Source organism: Alosa pseudoharengus, unplaced genomic scaffold (genome assembly GCF_046254945.1).
Source record: "Alosa pseudoharengus isolate Yale_2024_CS ecotype anadromous, Long Island Sound unplaced genomic scaffold, YU_APseudo_1.1 YU_APseudo_1.1_scf_1, whole genome shotgun sequence".
NCBI lineage: Eukaryota > Metazoa > Chordata > Actinopteri > Clupeiformes > Clupeidae > Alosa > Alosa pseudoharengus.
This window is the reverse complement of record NW_027468564.1, coordinates 19,247,618-19,265,116: the sequence shown is the minus strand read 5'-3', so window position 1 is coordinate 19,265,116 and position 17,499 is coordinate 19,247,618. Positions and strand designations below refer to the sequence as shown.

Below are 17,499 nucleotides of genomic sequence, written 5' to 3'. Positions count from 1 at the left end.
GATATGGGCAAAACCGGACAATATCACGTCGACAGTTCATTTGGGTCCTACATATGTCATTAATGTGAAACCAATATATGGGCTCAGAATGGGCAACAGATATAGAGCCCATTAGGGTTAACCACTCGGGTTGGATACGAGAGAACCTCCACAAACCCACATGGGCAATCCATATGGGTTCTAGATGGGTAATTAATGTGAAACCATTATATGGTCTCAGAATGGGCAACACATATGGCCCCATTGGTATGTAATGTTTGGGTAAGACATGGGCAAACTGGGATAAACCTATGTGGGCTCCCTATGTTGGTGCCATGCAGGTCATTAATGGGAACTCAACAATTGGGTTCAGGCTGGGCAACACTTATGGGGCCCATTAGGGTTAACTGCCTGGTTCGATATGGGCAAAACCGGACAAAATCACGTCGGCAGTTCATTTGGGTCCGACATGGTAATATATGGGCTCAGAATGGGTAACACATATGGAGCCCATGAGGGTTGGATTATCGCAAACCTGGACAAACCCACATGGTTAATCCATATAGGTCCTAAATGGATAATTAATATGAAACCAATATAATGGGCAAACCTGGACAAAACCACATCGGCAATTCATACGGGTCCCAAATGGGTAATTAATGTGAAACCAATATATGGGCTCAGAATGGGCAACACATATGGATCCCATTTGGGTAAACCACTCGGGTTGGATATGGGCAAACCTGGACAAACCCATGTGGGCAATAAATATGGGTCCTACATGGGTAATTATTTTGAACCCAATATATGGTCTCAGAATGGGCAACACAAATGGGGCCCAGTTGTATTTAATGTTTGGGTTAGACATGGGCAAACTGGGATGAATCCATGTGGGCTCCCGATATGAGCCCTACTATGGTCTGTAATGGGAATCCCATATATGGGCTCAGAATGGGCAACACATATGGGCCCCATTGGTATTTAATGTTTAGGTTAGATATGGGCAAACCGGGATGAACCCATGTGGTCTCCCAATGTTGGTGCCATGTGGGTCATTAATGGGAAATCAACAATTGGGTTCAAGCTGGGAAACAAATATGGATCCCATTTGGGTTAACCACTCCGGTTGGATATGGGCAAACCTGGATAAACCCACGTGGGCAATCCATATGGGTCTCAAATGGGTAACTAATGTGAAACCAATATATGGGCTCAGAATGGGCAACACATATGGGGGCCATTTCTATTTAATGTTTGGGTTAGACATGGGCAAACTGGGATAAACCCATGTGGGCTTCCCATGTTGGTGCCATGAGGGTCATTAATGGGAAATCAACAATTGGGTTCAGACTGGGCAACACATATGGGGCCCTTTAGGGTTAGCCACTCGGGTTGGATATGGGCAAACCTGAACAAACCCACGTGGGCAATCCATATAGGTCCTAAACGGGTAATTAATGTGAAATGCATAGGCTCAGAATGGGCAACACTTATGAGGCCAATTTGAATTTACCACCCAAGTCGGACATGGGCAAACACTTTGATTCATTTCTGCTTGGTTGAGCCTCAGATAGAAAAAAAAAAACATTTGGCCTAAATGCGTAGGTCATATGTGGGGCACATTGGGGCTTTCATTGAATGGGTCAGTACTTTACATGTTCTTTTTGGAAATCCAAGCATGGAGTATATGGGCAGAGTGATTTGGACTCCTTACAGGAAATAATTATATGAAGTTCCATTGACTTGAATAGGATTTTCCAGCCCTTTATGGTGAAATATTCTTTAAATAATGAAGGCTGAAATCCGTTTTGTGTTGGAGTCCAGTTCGCCCTTTCAGGACTTATTTTCTGGATAATGACCGGAATTATGTCATTATCCCTTACTCAATACATGTAGTCAGCACAATGGGCCCATGTAGGTGTACCATTGTAGTTTAAAATGGGCATATACCCAGGCAAATTCATATGGATTGACTACAAGGGTGTTAAGTAGGACACACATGGACAATAGTTCTGGCAATGAGCAATATGCAATGTTTAGCGTCATTGGGACAGGGTCTTTAAAAGAATTGCACAAAGGAGGCTAACTATGTAATGTAGACAAAATCTGAAGTGCGCAAAGTTTACATTGAGGTTGGCTATCTGATTTTACTGGCCAATGCAGATTTTTACCTGCATTTGGGCAGTTGTGGGTGCTAATTTTAATACTTTTTTAACCCTGCATAGTGCACACTCTACAAGCAAGGGCTGACTTAATATGTGAACTGAGGGTGCTGTACTGCCACTGCACCCTTTTGATGCTGGTCTATAAACATTCAATTCATTTCATGAAAAATCTGTTGTTCAGAGAGCAATTGCCTTTCCTACTTGTGGAATGGCCTTCCATTACATGTAAGGGAAAGCAGGCTCTGTAGAAATATTTTTAATCTAGACTTAAAACATTATGCAGTTCAGAGATTGGGGGTGCTTCAAAGGGTCTCACAGCAAGCCACACAATATTTGACACCAGGTAGGCCTTGTGCACCTCTCCATTTCCCTCTTCAACCTTGGTCTACAGAGCACCAATACAGTGTGACCATAAATATCAACGAGTTAGACTTAAAATGGTTATATCATTGAATCGAACATTCAACTGTAGTAACAGCACCTAACGCTGGAGCAATTTGAACTGCTCATTATAGCACTGCCCTGGTCTAAAACAGTGGTTCTCAACCTTTTTTGCTCTGTGACCCAAATTTAAACATAGCCTACCACTTGTGACCCTAAGACAAAGGCTGAAAGCTAATCAGGCCTAAGGTTCAGGTTATTGACTCTTGCAACCATTTCAGAATTTCACGCAACACAAATTTGAGTCCCGACCCAGAGGTTGAGAAACACTGGTCTAAAAAATGCTAATCAAAGAGGTCACATCACAGTTAATGGAACACGCGGCCAACATCAAGACCTCTTACCTGGACCAAGCCCACCCTGTTAAAGGCCTGTCTTCCTACCCTCTGTAAGTCTCTGTCCTGATACCCAGCTATCATACTCTCAGCGGACCCAACTACCACCTAATCTCCAACCTCCCCTTTCTTGAGTCTAAACCTGGAAAGAGCAGTGGCTGCCCAACTCCAGCACTACATGTCCAACCATGAGCTCTTTGAACCCGTCTAATCCAGTTTCAGAGCCCACCTGCTGTCATCAATATCACCATCAATGCCCTCATTGCTGATGACAAACACCATCCTCATCCTGTAGGGTTTAACAGTTTCCTATTTCTCTGGAGACAGGGCCTTCCAAAACAACCTATGTCACAACTGCCTCTCCATACCCGCTGTGTCCCCAAAGACCACTTAAACACATAGCCTATTATTATTATTATTAGCCTAAAACTACTACAACTAGCATATCTAAAAATGTAAAGCTGACCACTGATTCCATACTACATGCAGAATGCAGAATGCACAGAGTTCTAGCACATAGGCCTACATGTATAAACCTAGATTTTAGAAAATCTAGGTTTATAGTGTAATTAGCTTTATTTTTTATTTACTTTTCATTGACAAATGTACAGGCTGTTCACCTGTGGACTATCATAGTTATTTTATTCAATCATGTTTCGGGGTGGGCTCTGCTTTGAATGTCGACGTCACCCAACGTATCAGTTGACGTTATCAACGTTATCATAGTGATATGCGTGGGAGATTGACTTGTTCTACCTGGGCTCACTCCTAACGTTCATCGTCGAAAGCTTCCATAGGTAAGTACAATTGTGATTCATTGATAAGTTGTGTAAAAAGTATTAGCTTATGTAGGCTACAACATTTTCGACTGTGTTCTGATAATTTAAATTACACAATTTGCTATTATGAACTCTTGCTAGTCTTACTAGGTCTACTTCATGAGCTATTAAGGTAAGTCAATGGACATCACAGCTACATAGCTGCCAACTCTCACGCATTGGCCGTGAGACACACGCATTTGATTAGTTTCACACACTCACACGCCACACCCCCGATTTCTCACGCTGAAGTGTCAACCCGGTTGGTCAGATGCCTGAAAAATGAGTTTAGCCTATAGATCTACCTGTTGAGCCATGGTTATGCTTTCAGAGACGGTGAGAAGGTTCAAGAGCACCCCCTGTCTGTGGAATTTTCTAAATTTTCTCTCATTTGCGATGCTACTTCAGAAGCTGTCCCAGGCGCATTCCCCCCGCATTACCCCGGCTTCAGTTATGCTTTGAGTATTATTGAGTATTTTTCACGCTGAAGTGTCAACCTGGTAGGTCAAATACCTTGCAGATGAGGTTCAACTAAACTAAACCTATACATATGATATCACACATCAGGTGAACGTGCGGAATCTAAGCTTTCCAATTATATTAGCGCCAAGTTGCTGTGATAAATGGTTCGCGAGAAAATTCACATTGAACCGACGTGCAATTTAGGCTAATCATATTTGCATTTTGCACACAGTGCACACCCATTACTCTCGGTTTAATATTTCACTAACCCTTCACACAACACGTTGCAAACCCAATATCACAATCAACAGCAAACCGTACCGAATATGAGGATATAAAGCATGCCTCTGTGCAATAAGTGGTTCCTGCGTAATCCGGTTTTGAAATTGCAACACATTTCTACATAGCCTCATTGGGGCGAAATTATAATGTATTCTAATGTAAACTATTTGTCAGTAGGCCTACTGTACATACATTTTTGTAAATTGCTCAGCCATAGATTATCCCACTATCATGGTTCTTATATTGTCAGGTTCCAGCCAATCCCATTACAGATAAATGAATATATTTATATTGGCATGCTTCCTATAGTGACATTAATGCAAAAATATGAAGAAAATCAAATAACGAGACACAAATATTGATATAAAGCCTGACATAAGCCATATGCAAACATTTACATCATGCAGATATATGGGTACATCCTGAAAAAGGAATAGCATGTAGGCTATAGGCTATGGCCATTACAATGACCAATATATTATCTTAAATAAACTAGCTGAATAACACAGGTGACCACTTCTGCATAATTTCATGGAGTGCTGAAATGTACACACATTTTTGAACATTTCTGAACTGTGAAATGTAGCATATGTTTTTGTGGTTGTGAACTTATTGCAATATCACCATAACTATTCCACCTGTGTGTGCATGGTTATAATTCTGAAGTGCAAAATAGCTTAGGCTACAGCACAAGTATTTCCATAAAAATAAGCAAGTCTGACCTCTGAATTTATTTTGAAAGTGCACCTGATTGATGCATTTAAAAGTTAAAATATACAAACATTTCTTAAATTCTTACAAAACACCCACCCACTTTTTAAAATTGTTAGTTTGGACCCCCCCACTTTTGCCGTGCGAAATACCAGTGCTGTTTTTACATCTGTTTAGTGCTTCATTGTAATTTTCATTGGATTCTCCCATTTGCGCGCAAATCGCTCATAAACATTTTTTTTTTTGTTACACGCATTCTCCCGCCCATGGTCCTAGTAGTAGGCTAGATCCCTTAGATAGCAATGTTAATTTAACTCTGGGACCCTGGTCCCAGGGATGGATTACTGCACGGGCCTTCCGGGCCCAGACCCAGGGGCCCAAGGTGTCAGGGGGCCCTGAAGCCCAAGCCTTTGCATGGAATCATTGACTCAATATCAACACATCAGGATGTAGGCTATGAATTTGATTGAATTTAGTATTTGCCATCCCCAAAATGCACCAGAATACAGGAAATCACATCAAACAAATTAAAACAATTCTGGGGGAGGACCCCCAACCCCCCCTTCCGCATATGCGACAATACATGTGGGCCCAGGGGCCCGAAAGTTCATAATCCGTCCATGCCTGGTCCCTACACCTGAGAACCACTGATGTATGTTTTTTTTTACTGTACGGTATAATGCTGAATGAGCCAAACAAAAATTTCCGCAGCAAAATTTGGGTTGGCCCCACCAAATCTCACTCCAAGGTTTTTTGAAAAGTTGGCAGCCCTGCAGCTAGTGCTACTGAACACATTCTTTTGTATTAATTGGTTATTCTACAATAACCTCAAAGCCTGAAAAGTTTGAGTTTAAATGGTAGCATAAGTATTTCGGATCTTGCATGATAATTTCTAACGTGAGGTTTTACAGCTGAGTTAGGGAAGGCAGCTAGCCTAGAAATCTAGACGCACACTAGCGGCAGCAAATTACATTTAATGTGGGTCTGGCTCGTCAGGCTAGAAGGCAGCACTTTTCATCAGATTAGATAGATGAGCTTCTAGGCTACTTGCTGCAACATTCTTCTTCTAAATAACAATTGTATGTTTGGCAGAATACACTCAAGAGCCTTCTAAATTGCATTTCGTTTCATGAGCCAGATTTAATTGAACTATGCATGCCCGTGCATGCCTGAAAGTAGGCTAGTGGAAGGCTAGCCAGAGAAATGGAGGTAACGAATGTTGTAGTCTTATCTGGCCCCCTTAAGTTTTGATAGAGAGTTGGCGGGTCTAGCAGTAACCTTTAGGCAAGGCAGGCAGAGAAGATGCATTAGTCATGTACATGGAAATATTTGTACACACTTATGCACATTCCCTCACAGCACATTCAAGACTAAACGAAAAGCAAACGAAACTACACGATTTAAGCTTTCCAATGGCGCCTCTTGCTCGTCACTCTGATGAACGGTTCGCGATAAAATGTACTTTGAATTTACATGCAATTCAATCATTCACTATATCAGCCTACATTGCAGTTCTGCATCAATCTGCACACCAACAAATTATGTTGGACTAAACAGCAGACCGTATCAAATGCACATAAAAAAACCTGCTCTGTAGGCTGCAATGGTGTTCTTGAATAAAGCTGTAGCCTAACAGGCTACATTCTTCATGCAATGGTCCAGTTCAATTTATGAACTACTCATAATGAATATATAACATATTTGCTAGGTTAGTTATCCCATCATTTTATAGGCCTATATATTATGATCCACGACTATAGCCTATTGCTAAATTCCAGATATTGACCATATCAAATTTTATCTCATACTTTAATTTTACTGCACTTGTCTCTTTCGATAATTTTAAACTGTTTTATCATTGGTCTTTGATTATGGCTTTTATTTTTGTTGTTTGACCAAATTCGGGATCAACTGTCCAAACATTTTGTATGCTATTCCTACCATGTCAAACTACTACATTAAATCTGATCTTTGATAAAAAATGAAAACCCTAACCTAAATGTAATCATGTAAACACCTCTTGTCTGAATTTGGCCCAGACATAAAAAAATAACTTGTATTGTAGTTAAAAGTGCTATTTTTATTCATCTTAAATTAAAATCTTAAATACTTTCCCTACTATTGCCCAGTACACAATTATTCATAAAAGTGTACTTCTTAATGAAAAAAAATAATGATTTTCTAGTTGATGATATAGCATGCAGTATTTGTTGAAAGAAAATGAATGTGCTGCTGAACTTCCATCTTTTGTTTCTTCTCCCCTTTCCTATAGGCTACTGTTTAATCTCCAGATCATACTGGAAAGTGTTTTTCTGTCCCTCCCAAGTAAGTAAGTGTCAATTTCATTTAAGTAGCTATGTAAGATTGTCAGAGAATGTTCACATTCAAAACATTGGCAAGTGTTCCTTTTAATCGCTAGACAAGCCTCTCGTTGGTTGCCAGATTGAGATTTCAATGTGATAAGTCACCCTCAATACAGTATCTGATCTACATACAGTGCATACGGAAAGTATTCACAGCGCTACACTTTTTCCACATTTTGTTATGTTTCAGACTCATCTTAAAATTGATTAAATTATTTATTTTTTCTTATCAATCTACACACAATACTCCAACACCCCACCAAAAAGCTAGTGTTTAGAGTGTTTTGCAAATGTATAAAAAAATGAAAGACTGAAATATACCATTTACATAAGTATTCACCCCTTTTGTTATGACACTTTCCATCCTACTATCCTTGCATCCTACTTCTATCAATGGTCCTTGAGATGCTTCTACAACTTGATTCGAGTCCACCTATGCCTAAATGAATTCACTGGACATTATTAGGGGAGGCACACATCTCTTTATATACTGTAAGGTCTCACAGTTGATGGTGTATGTCAGAGTGAAAACCAAGCCACGAGGTCGAGAGAATTGTCCGTAGACCTGCGAGACAGGGTTGTGTAAAGACGCAGAAATTTTCTTGTACTCTTCCCCAGATCTGTGTCTTCATACAACCCTGTCTCACAGGTCTATGGACAATTCTCTCGACCTCGTGGCTTGGTTTTTACTCTGACATACACCATCAACTGTGAGACCTTATATAAAGAGATGTGTGCCTCTCCTAATAATGTCCAGTGAATTAATTTAGGCACAAGTAGACTCCAATCAAGTTGTAGAAGCATCTCAAGGACCATTGATAGAAGTAGGATGCACCAGAGCTCAATGGCAAGTGTCATAACAAAAGGTGTGAATACTTATGTAAATGGAATATTTCAGTTTTTTATTTTTTATACATTTAAGAACTGTCAAGAATTTTGCAAACACAGAAGGATTACATAGAGTGGCCAGGAGATGCGAGGGAACATGGATGTGTTTTCCATTTGAGGAACGTAGGCTAATCGATTGCGGACATGTACAGACAGACACGGAGCATATAGTAGGCCTTCACTTCTAGACTTTTCACTTTCTAGAGCAGGGGTGGCCAACCTGCGGCTCTTTGCCTCCTCATGTGCGGCTCGCGGCTGCTCAACTGATGTTCTCATTTCTCCTTGGATTTATAGTTTTTTATTTTTTGAAATAGCCTATATTTCTGGTAAATGAAAATTCTTTTCATAAGTTGATAGTACTGGCAATAGTTAGGCTGCAATGTTTAAATTAAAATAATTTTATTGTCATGTTATGGATAGAAGTCTAGCCCATAAAGAAGCAGAAACGTTTGTTTCTTTAGCCAGGTGTAATGCTACTGTTGCAATCATGAAAACCCTGATGCTAAGAGTAAATAGAAAGAGGAACACGGATATTAAAAAGGCGGATTAATCTTTTTTGTAGGCTAGCATAACCCTTCTGGTTGATATGTCAACATAACCAAAATAAAACCGTAAAAAAAACTGTTTAAGTAGGCCTATTTGTAGAAAATATATATTTAATTAATTTTAACTGACCCGCCCGCAAATGACCCGAATATCATTAAAATGATACGAGGGGAGTTGTGGGAGATTCAGGTAGGGTTGCGACTTTTTGGACTCGCCCACTCTGTCAAAGAGACATGAATGATGTTTTGGCCTACAAACCTTTTAAAATATCGAAAACGGATCATTGATCAGGGGAAAAAATATCATGGATCAGGAAAAAATAATTTTCCTCGGCCCTCCCCCCAGGCCAAAATAATTCTCCTGGGCCTTCCCCTAAGGCTTAAAAAATTATCTTAGGCCCTCCCCCCCCTGACGACCGGCCCTCCCCCCCCGGTAAATATCGTACAGTCCCTAACAACTGATAAGATGCCAATGTGACCGTCAAATGTTCCGTCGAGTGTCTGCTTCTCTGACTGACGTCTATGTATCATACCTTTACCTTGTACTTGCAAAGGTCAGTGCCTTTGGGAAATGTTCAGGTTTGAAGCTTTTATGCATCAGTTAAGTCTGGCATACCAAGTACCAAACTAACGTGTTAAAATATCACGAGAAGGCTAGCATCAATACAGTAAAGCATCAATACAGTAAATCAACAGTAAAGAAGCTGAAGACGCGAGTTAAAATAATAAAGACACCCCTTCCGGAAAAACGATAGGCTATGGGAAATATTGGGAAAAGTTCTTAAAGAAGATGACAGTAGTACAAGTTATGGTCTATGTAGGCCTACTTCTTGCGAAGCCATTTAAAAGTATGACAGCCGAAACGGGCAGCCTGCAGGAATAAATCTTATGGCACAGACTACACAGCCATATCTACCGGTATGTATAGGTTCGCGCATGCATAAAAGTTACCTTAGTTCGTTGTGTTTGTGACTTTAAACAGTGGATGTGCTTTAGTAAAGCTTTGTGCTTCATTCAGCATTTTAAACCAGTTCTTACGCTAACGTTTTGACCAGCAATGTATCTCTCTTGCCTACCTTGCCTCCCCATTTCTATTTTCGAAAGAAGTATGTCCATGGCCAAATCTTATCCTAGTGTTCTAATCCTTGGTGGTTGCGTGCATGCTTGCGCTCTTATTCTCATTCTCTCTCCTGCGCAGACATTAGGCTATGTCCTGCATGCCTGCGTGTAGTTCTACTGCATACAGTTTTGCAAATAAATTAGTTTGTTTTACAGAAATGGACTACTGCATGCAGGCTATAACCAAAAGCACACATTTTGTAAATAAGCGGGTCGGATCGCGGGTCGGGTATAATTTTGTCCTAATTAATATTCGCGGTCCGAGTTGCGGTCGGGTTGATTAAAATATCGGGCGACCGCGGGCCGCTTGTGACCAAACCCGCGCAACACTGGTTTGTAGCCCCGTGTGTGTGTATGTGTGCTTATGACATTTGCTGGCCGTTTTAACCTTGTAAACGTCATTTTTCGACTAGTTTTATTTGATTCACGTAGGGGGGAGGGCCAGGCAGAACATTTTTAACCCGATCGTCTGGCGACCGGCCCTCCCCCCCCCCGCTAAATATCGTACAGTCCCTTACATCAGAGCATTTCTCATGCTAATAAGTCAGTCAGTGATGGGGAATTTGTGATGTGTGTCAAATGTCTTTGTTGCTTGCTACTCATTCCTGAAAACGATAATTTGTAGCAAAAAGTGTTTCATTTTAAATGAAAAAGAAGAAGATTTAAAGTGTAGGCCCAAGTCGCTGTTGTGGTGTGGGCATCTTTTTTTGTTGTGCGGCTCTTTTGAGTTGTGTTGAAATTTTTTTTGGCTCTTCATGCTGGACTGGTTGTCCACCCCTGTTCTAGAGTGTGCATTCAGTACATGAAAGATGCTTCATACCAAAATAGCGATCAAACATTATCAAATTTATCATGACATGTTGTCACAAACACTTATTCCTATTAGAAAATTAAAACCAAAATCATGTAAGTAAAGACTATGTTAAAGGGATATTCCACCATTTGGAGAATTACACTCATTTTCCACCTTCCCTTGAGTTAAACAATTGATTTTTACCTTTCTCAAGTTCATTCAGCCGTTCTCTGAGTATGTGGATACCACTTTTAGCTCCAGCCTAGCATAGATCATTGAATCGGATTAGACCATTAGCATCTCGCCTGCTAGCATCACGTTTAAAAATGACTAAGATTTCCGGTAATTTTCCTATTTAAAACGTGTCTCTTCTCAAGTTAGAACGTGTAATAAGACTAATTGAAAATGAAACGTGGCAATTTTCTAGGCTGATTTGACATGGAACTATACTCTCATTCAGGCGTAATAATCCAGTCACTAACCAATTTGTCTGCTGCAGCTCAACCTTGTTACTAGAAGTTAGCCTACGGGAACTATTTTCAGGTGCTGCATGATATCATTGTGCTGCTGCATGGTGTTCCTTGATTATTACTGAGAGTAATTCCCTAAATGGTGGAATATCCCTTTAAGTGTTGTTCTCTCTCATTGATGCCTGAAATAAGGAAAATACGATTTTGGTTTGTAAAATGTATGCCCCCACCCCAAAACTCTAAATAAAAAAATGTCTTTGGACGACTTATTTGACCTTTTTCATGCAGAAAAAAAGACCCTGGATTCAATTTTCTGACTGTCAATAGCCCATGGAAAGCTAATTTGTCTCAGTAATACACCTCTTGAGGGGGGCAGGTTCGGCCTAAATGTTACAATGTATGAAGTTAAACATATTGTTATTGAAACATGTTTATGATACTTGGCAGACCTATTATCCAAAGAGATGCACAAAATACAAAAACAGATTAACATTAAATTATAATTATTATATTGTAATTGGGTCAATGATGTGACATGTATATTGTCTTGTCCAAGTATTTCTTTCAATTTCTTTGAAGCTATTTCAATCCACATGTGTAATGCCTCAATTTAATCTACAAAACCTGTGTAATTTAAACATATTTTCAGTACATTAATATAACCTCCAAAATACCAGGTGGTCCAACCAAAAAGTACTGATTACAAACAGTAAAAATATTGACTTTGAAGCGCGGCAACACTACATTGGCCCAACTGGCTCATGAACTAAATCATTTTGCAATTAGTAGTCAGTAGAAAGCATCTGAATTGAATTGATCTAATTCAATTTGATGGGCTTGTTGCTTTTTGAAATGCATCCTCAAAAAAATTAAACATGGAATTATGTGAAATGTATATTTGAGTATGTTGATTTCCTGTCTGATAATGACAAAGACTCATATCCAAGCATTTAATCTTAAATATAATTTTATTTTACAGAGGCCCTCAAGAAGAACCCCCTTACCAGCACTACAAATCAGAGGAGGCTGAACGGTCATTAGGGAAATGGTTTACTGGGGCAAGGGACAGGGGAGGGCTGAGGGCAGCCAGAGTGGCGAAGTGATTTAATTCAATTCAATTTACGCATTGCTGTTTGTAACCAGTTGTTGTTGTTGTTCTCTGTGTTGATGTTGATGTTCTCTGTGTTGTAATTTATTAAATGATTATTATTAAATGCAGAAAAAGAAAATTAGGCTGCTTTTTCTGCTGTTTGGTGGGACCTTAGAGCCATAGCCCCCTGGAAGTGACTAATATTATTTTCTAGTGAATTACAAATGGGTCTGGTTTTGGATTGGTATTTATAGTGTATGTTGTAAACATTGGGATTTTAATTATATTTTATTGTAAATGTTGGAGCCATATGACATTGAAGACGGGACCAAGATCTTGTATGCATTGCCCAGCTTTGCCCTACATGTACTTAATAACTATAATCTTGCATGCAGCCCATTTGGCCAATGTGTAGAACCTAGACAGAATATTAAGGTGGGGCATGGATGGGTCTGGCATTTATTGCCCAGTTTGGAGCCACATAAAACCCATTGTAATCCTGGCTGAAGCCCATGTGGACAAATGGCATGGGGCCACTATAGAACCTGCGATTCATCCCTCCTATACCCCATTATTTAAATCATGTAGTACCCATGTAGAACCCAGGTAGAATTTAAGGCTGGGGCCCCAGATGGGTACATTGTTTGTTGCCCATTTGGTACCCACATAAAACCCAGTGTAATCCTGCATGGAACCCATGTGGGTAAATTACATGGGGCCACTTTGAAACCCGTGGACAATCCCACCAAAAACCCATATTTCAACCCATGTCCCATGTAGAACCCAGGTTGAATTTAAGGCTGGGTTCCAGAAGGGTCCAGCATATGTTGCCCAGTTGGGACCCAAATAAAACCAAGTGTAATCCTGCATGGAGCCCATGTGGGCAAATTACATGGGGCCACTTTGGAACCCGCAGACAATCCCACAAAAAACCCATATTTCAACCCATGTGGTACCCATGTAGAACCCAGGTAGAATTTAAGGCTGGGGCCAAGATGGGTCCAGTGTATGTTGCCCAGTTGGGACCCAAAAAAAACCCAGTGTAATCCTGCATGGAGCCCATGTGGGCAAATTACATGGGGCCACTTTGGAAACCGCGGACAATCCCACAAAAAAACCCATATTTCAACCCATGAGGTACCCATGTAGGACCCAGGTAGAATTTAAGGCTGGGTTTCAGAAGGGTCCAGCGTATGTTGCCCAGTTGGGACCCAAATAAAACCCAGTGTAATCCTGCATGGAGCCCATGTGGGCAAATGACATGGGGCCACTTTGGAAACTGCGGACAATCCCACAAAAAAAACCCATATTTCAACCCATGAGGTACCCATGTAGGACCCAGGTAGAATTTAAGGCTGGGTTCCAGAAGGGTCCAGCGTATGTTGCCCAGTTGGGACCCAAATAAAGCCCAGTATAATCCTGCATGGAGCCCATGTGGGCAAATGACATGGGGCCAAATTGGAACCCGCGGACAATCCCACAAAAAAACCCATATTTCAACCCATATGGTACCCATGTAGAACCCAGGTAGAATTTAAGGCTGGGTTCCAGAAGGGTCCAGCGTATGTTGCCCAGTTGGGACCCAAATAAAACCCAGTGTAATCCTGCATGGAGCCCATGTGGGCAAATGACATGGGGCCACTTTGGAAACCGCGGACAATCCCACAAAAAAACCCATATTTCAACCCATGAGGTACCCATGTAGGACCCAGGTAGAATTTAAGGCTGGGGCCAAGATGGGTCCAGCGTATGTTGCCCAGTTGGGACCCAAATAAAACCCAGTGTAATCCTGCATGGAGCCCATGTGGGCAAATTACATGGGGCCACTATGGAACCCGCGGACAATCCCATATTGGACCCATATTGGCAACACATATGGTACCCACATGGGCCCCATATACAAATGTTGGCTGGGATTTCGAGTTTAATATTGTTCATTAAGATCATTCATTCTTACAGTAGGCTAGGCCAAAGTCCTTTTATATAGGACTTATATTAGATGATGCTTGATGATCCTTAGATGATGACTGGTTCAACAACATCCTCATATGGCCATCGGACCGAAGACAGATCCCCTGTTGGGTGCCATTCCAACATATCATTTGTTGTGTCAGTGTGCCAGACAAATGATTCCACTGCTTCCACAATTTATTGTATATATACTCTGATCCCGTGAGGGAAATTTGGTCTCTGCATTTATCCCAATCCGTGAATTAGTGAAACACACAGTGAGGTGAAGCACACACTACATGCAACAACAGCGGCACTAAGGGAGCAGTGAGGGGTTAGTTGCTCAAGGGCACTTCAGCCGTGCCTACTGGTCGGGGTTTGAACCGGCAACCCTCCGGTAACAAGTCCGAAGCGCTAACCAGTAGGCCACGGCTGCCCCCTAATTGGATAATAGTTAAAGACACTATTCAATTTAACTCCCTTCTATCTGTAGTGTTCTTACACTATGTAACATTCTTGTTTAGTTCTTTAAAAGTTTGATGGCTGGTCTCTTTCATGGGGGATAAGGGGTTAATCCGTGACAGTCTCAGTATTTAATTGTTTGCCATCACTGAGCATAATACTTTTAGTTATTTCCACTATTTTCATACTTTATCATCACTAAATTCTCCCTAATCTACATTCCAGACTTCTGGAAACAATGTCCAAAATGGTGCATTATGAAGAATAAAATTCATATTATGGCGCTTCATAGTCAATGGTTTTATTTCATTAAAAGAAAATAAATCCCATTAGGATCATCAAAATATGGGGTTCCATGTCACCTCTGCCGGAGAGCACTTCATGTGGTCTCCCATCCAGTTATTGACCAAGGGCATCACTGCTTAGCTTTTGACTAAGATTTGACTTGATTAAGACTATGAACACAGGTAGCACAGCAAGCCACTGACATTAAAGAATACATCTCCGATACCTATACTTTTGCCTATTTGTTAAGCAGACCAAATGTCAGGGGATGTAGCTTTACCTAGGTTGATTCGTAAAGGCTGGATTATACACGGTGCCATGAAAAATGAGTGGAATGTGGGTGCAGTCCACTATTTCAAGCACCCCAGGGCAGGCATACATGAATGTAAAACGTCGTGGATATGCAGAGGTGATTCTAGAGTCTGTGGGGGCCCCAAGCAAAAATTCCAAGGGGGCCCTACCGACAAGTGTTATCACCATTATGTTATACCACCATTAGGTTATTATGTTAAATAATAAAAATACAAAAAGCGTATTATAAAATTTCTTATATTTTGACATGTATCTCACCACTGCAAGCTGGACTTGCCTTACATGTGTGTGTAGAGCAGACTGTCCTGAATCTGGAGGAGGGATTCTCTGGGGCTTGTCATTTTACAGACATATGTGGTGTGCGCCTTACAGAAATAAATGGCATTTTTTTATTTAGTGATGAAAAATGACCTTTCTGCGCTCTATATCTGTGACACGAACTGATCTGACCTGACTTGACCCGAGTTTGCGTGTGTGCCTATATGGTTTATGCACTCATAGATTCTCTACAACTTTTTACTGCATTGCCATAGAGAAACAAACACAGATAGCGTTGGATTATAAACATGCTTTGCCTCAAAAACAGACAAAAACCTGGGGTAAGTCCAGCTATATGAAGTTATTATTTTGCTGTCACTTCGTCTGTTGTATAACCCAGAAGGATGTACTTGGTATCAAATGATAGCTCCGTGCCTCCTCTTTCATCTGACATGCGTGGCATATCTATCCGATCACGGGTCCGCGAGTAATTCAAACGAGAGTAATGGGTGTGCAGCGTTGGTTTGTGTACATGACGTTATTATTTTGCAGTCACTTCGTCTGTTTTTATAAGCCAGAAGGATCGATATACATGGTATCAATGGATAGCCCTGTGTCTCCTCTTTCATCTGATATGCTTGCCATATCTATGCGATCACGGGTTCGCGAGTAATTCAAACGAGAGTAATGGGTGCGCAGGTGAACGCAGGTGAACGTAGACTGTAAATATGATGCAATTTGATTTAATTTCATGATTTTTTTTTCATACTTCATCGTACAGACAAGTGTGTATAGTAGAGCGGCTACAAGGCCAATTTGGCAAGAATCGTGCAAATTATGATACAAGCATGAAACTTGGTAGGTATGTGCTTATGACCAATACAATCAAATCTACCTGATTGGCCACTTGAAATGGTGGCCATTTTCCAAGATGGCCGCCAAAAAAGACCCTAGAATTTTGCAAATTTCAAATGTGCAAATTGCAAATGTGGTGTAAATAATTGTTCACTCTCCTTAAATATGTTTCCATAGATGATGAAGTGATACAGATATTAAAAATGTTCCACAATGACAAATATGCCACTTATGACACACAAATAGCATGGTGATAACATGCTAATAATACCAGTTGTTAATGTCAATGGAGGGCGTTGCATGATGCCACCCCCCACCCCCCCAAACAAATAAAATGGTTATGACATGCTAATAATATAATGACACTAATATGCTAATAACGGCAATTCATGGTTTTCTCAATGTTGCTGTTAAACAAAAGATGCGTGTACACCAGAAACAACCTCAGCTACCAAGTAGCCAAAGTCGTTGAAGAAGCTTTGTCATGAATTCGCTTTTTTCGCTCTGGACGTGACATTGACATGTTTGATTTAGCTAATCACATAACGGCTCTGGCTTGTCAGCCTGGGACATTCGAAGATAAGAGCATTCCAATTGTTTTTTGCCAAACTGCTCATTATGACCGCCGCGCAGCGAAGCGGCGGTCATATAGGTTTAGTCAGATTTTTTTTTTTTTTCTTTTTCTTTTTCGCATGTCCAAATTTCTGTCAATGATTCCCGGGACACTGAAAGACCGGGGTAGACGAAACTTGGTGGGCATGTAACCCCATATGGATAGCATGGAACCATCGTTTTTCGTTTTGATCTGTAGCCCCCCCGCTGGACTGCACCCCCCGAAAGGAGGGTAGGGCAGACACAGTTTTCTGTGAATATCTCGAGAACCGTAAGGTTTAGGAGGACCATTTTTTTTTTGTAT

At 40.8% G+C, this 17,499-nt stretch overlaps 1 long non-coding RNA gene across 1 annotated transcript; it reads left to right on the top strand.

Annotated features, from left to right (window-relative positions):
- Positions 1-3,686: 3,686 nt before the first annotated feature.
- On the top strand, positions 3,687-12,462 carry LOC143125642 (uncharacterized). The gene is made up of 3 exons (XR_012987306.1): positions 3,687-3,717; positions 7,466-7,518; positions 12,351-12,462. It is a non-coding gene; the product is annotated as an uncharacterized LOC143125642 (long non-coding RNA).
- The last annotated feature ends 5,037 nt before the right edge of the window (positions 12,463-17,499 follow it).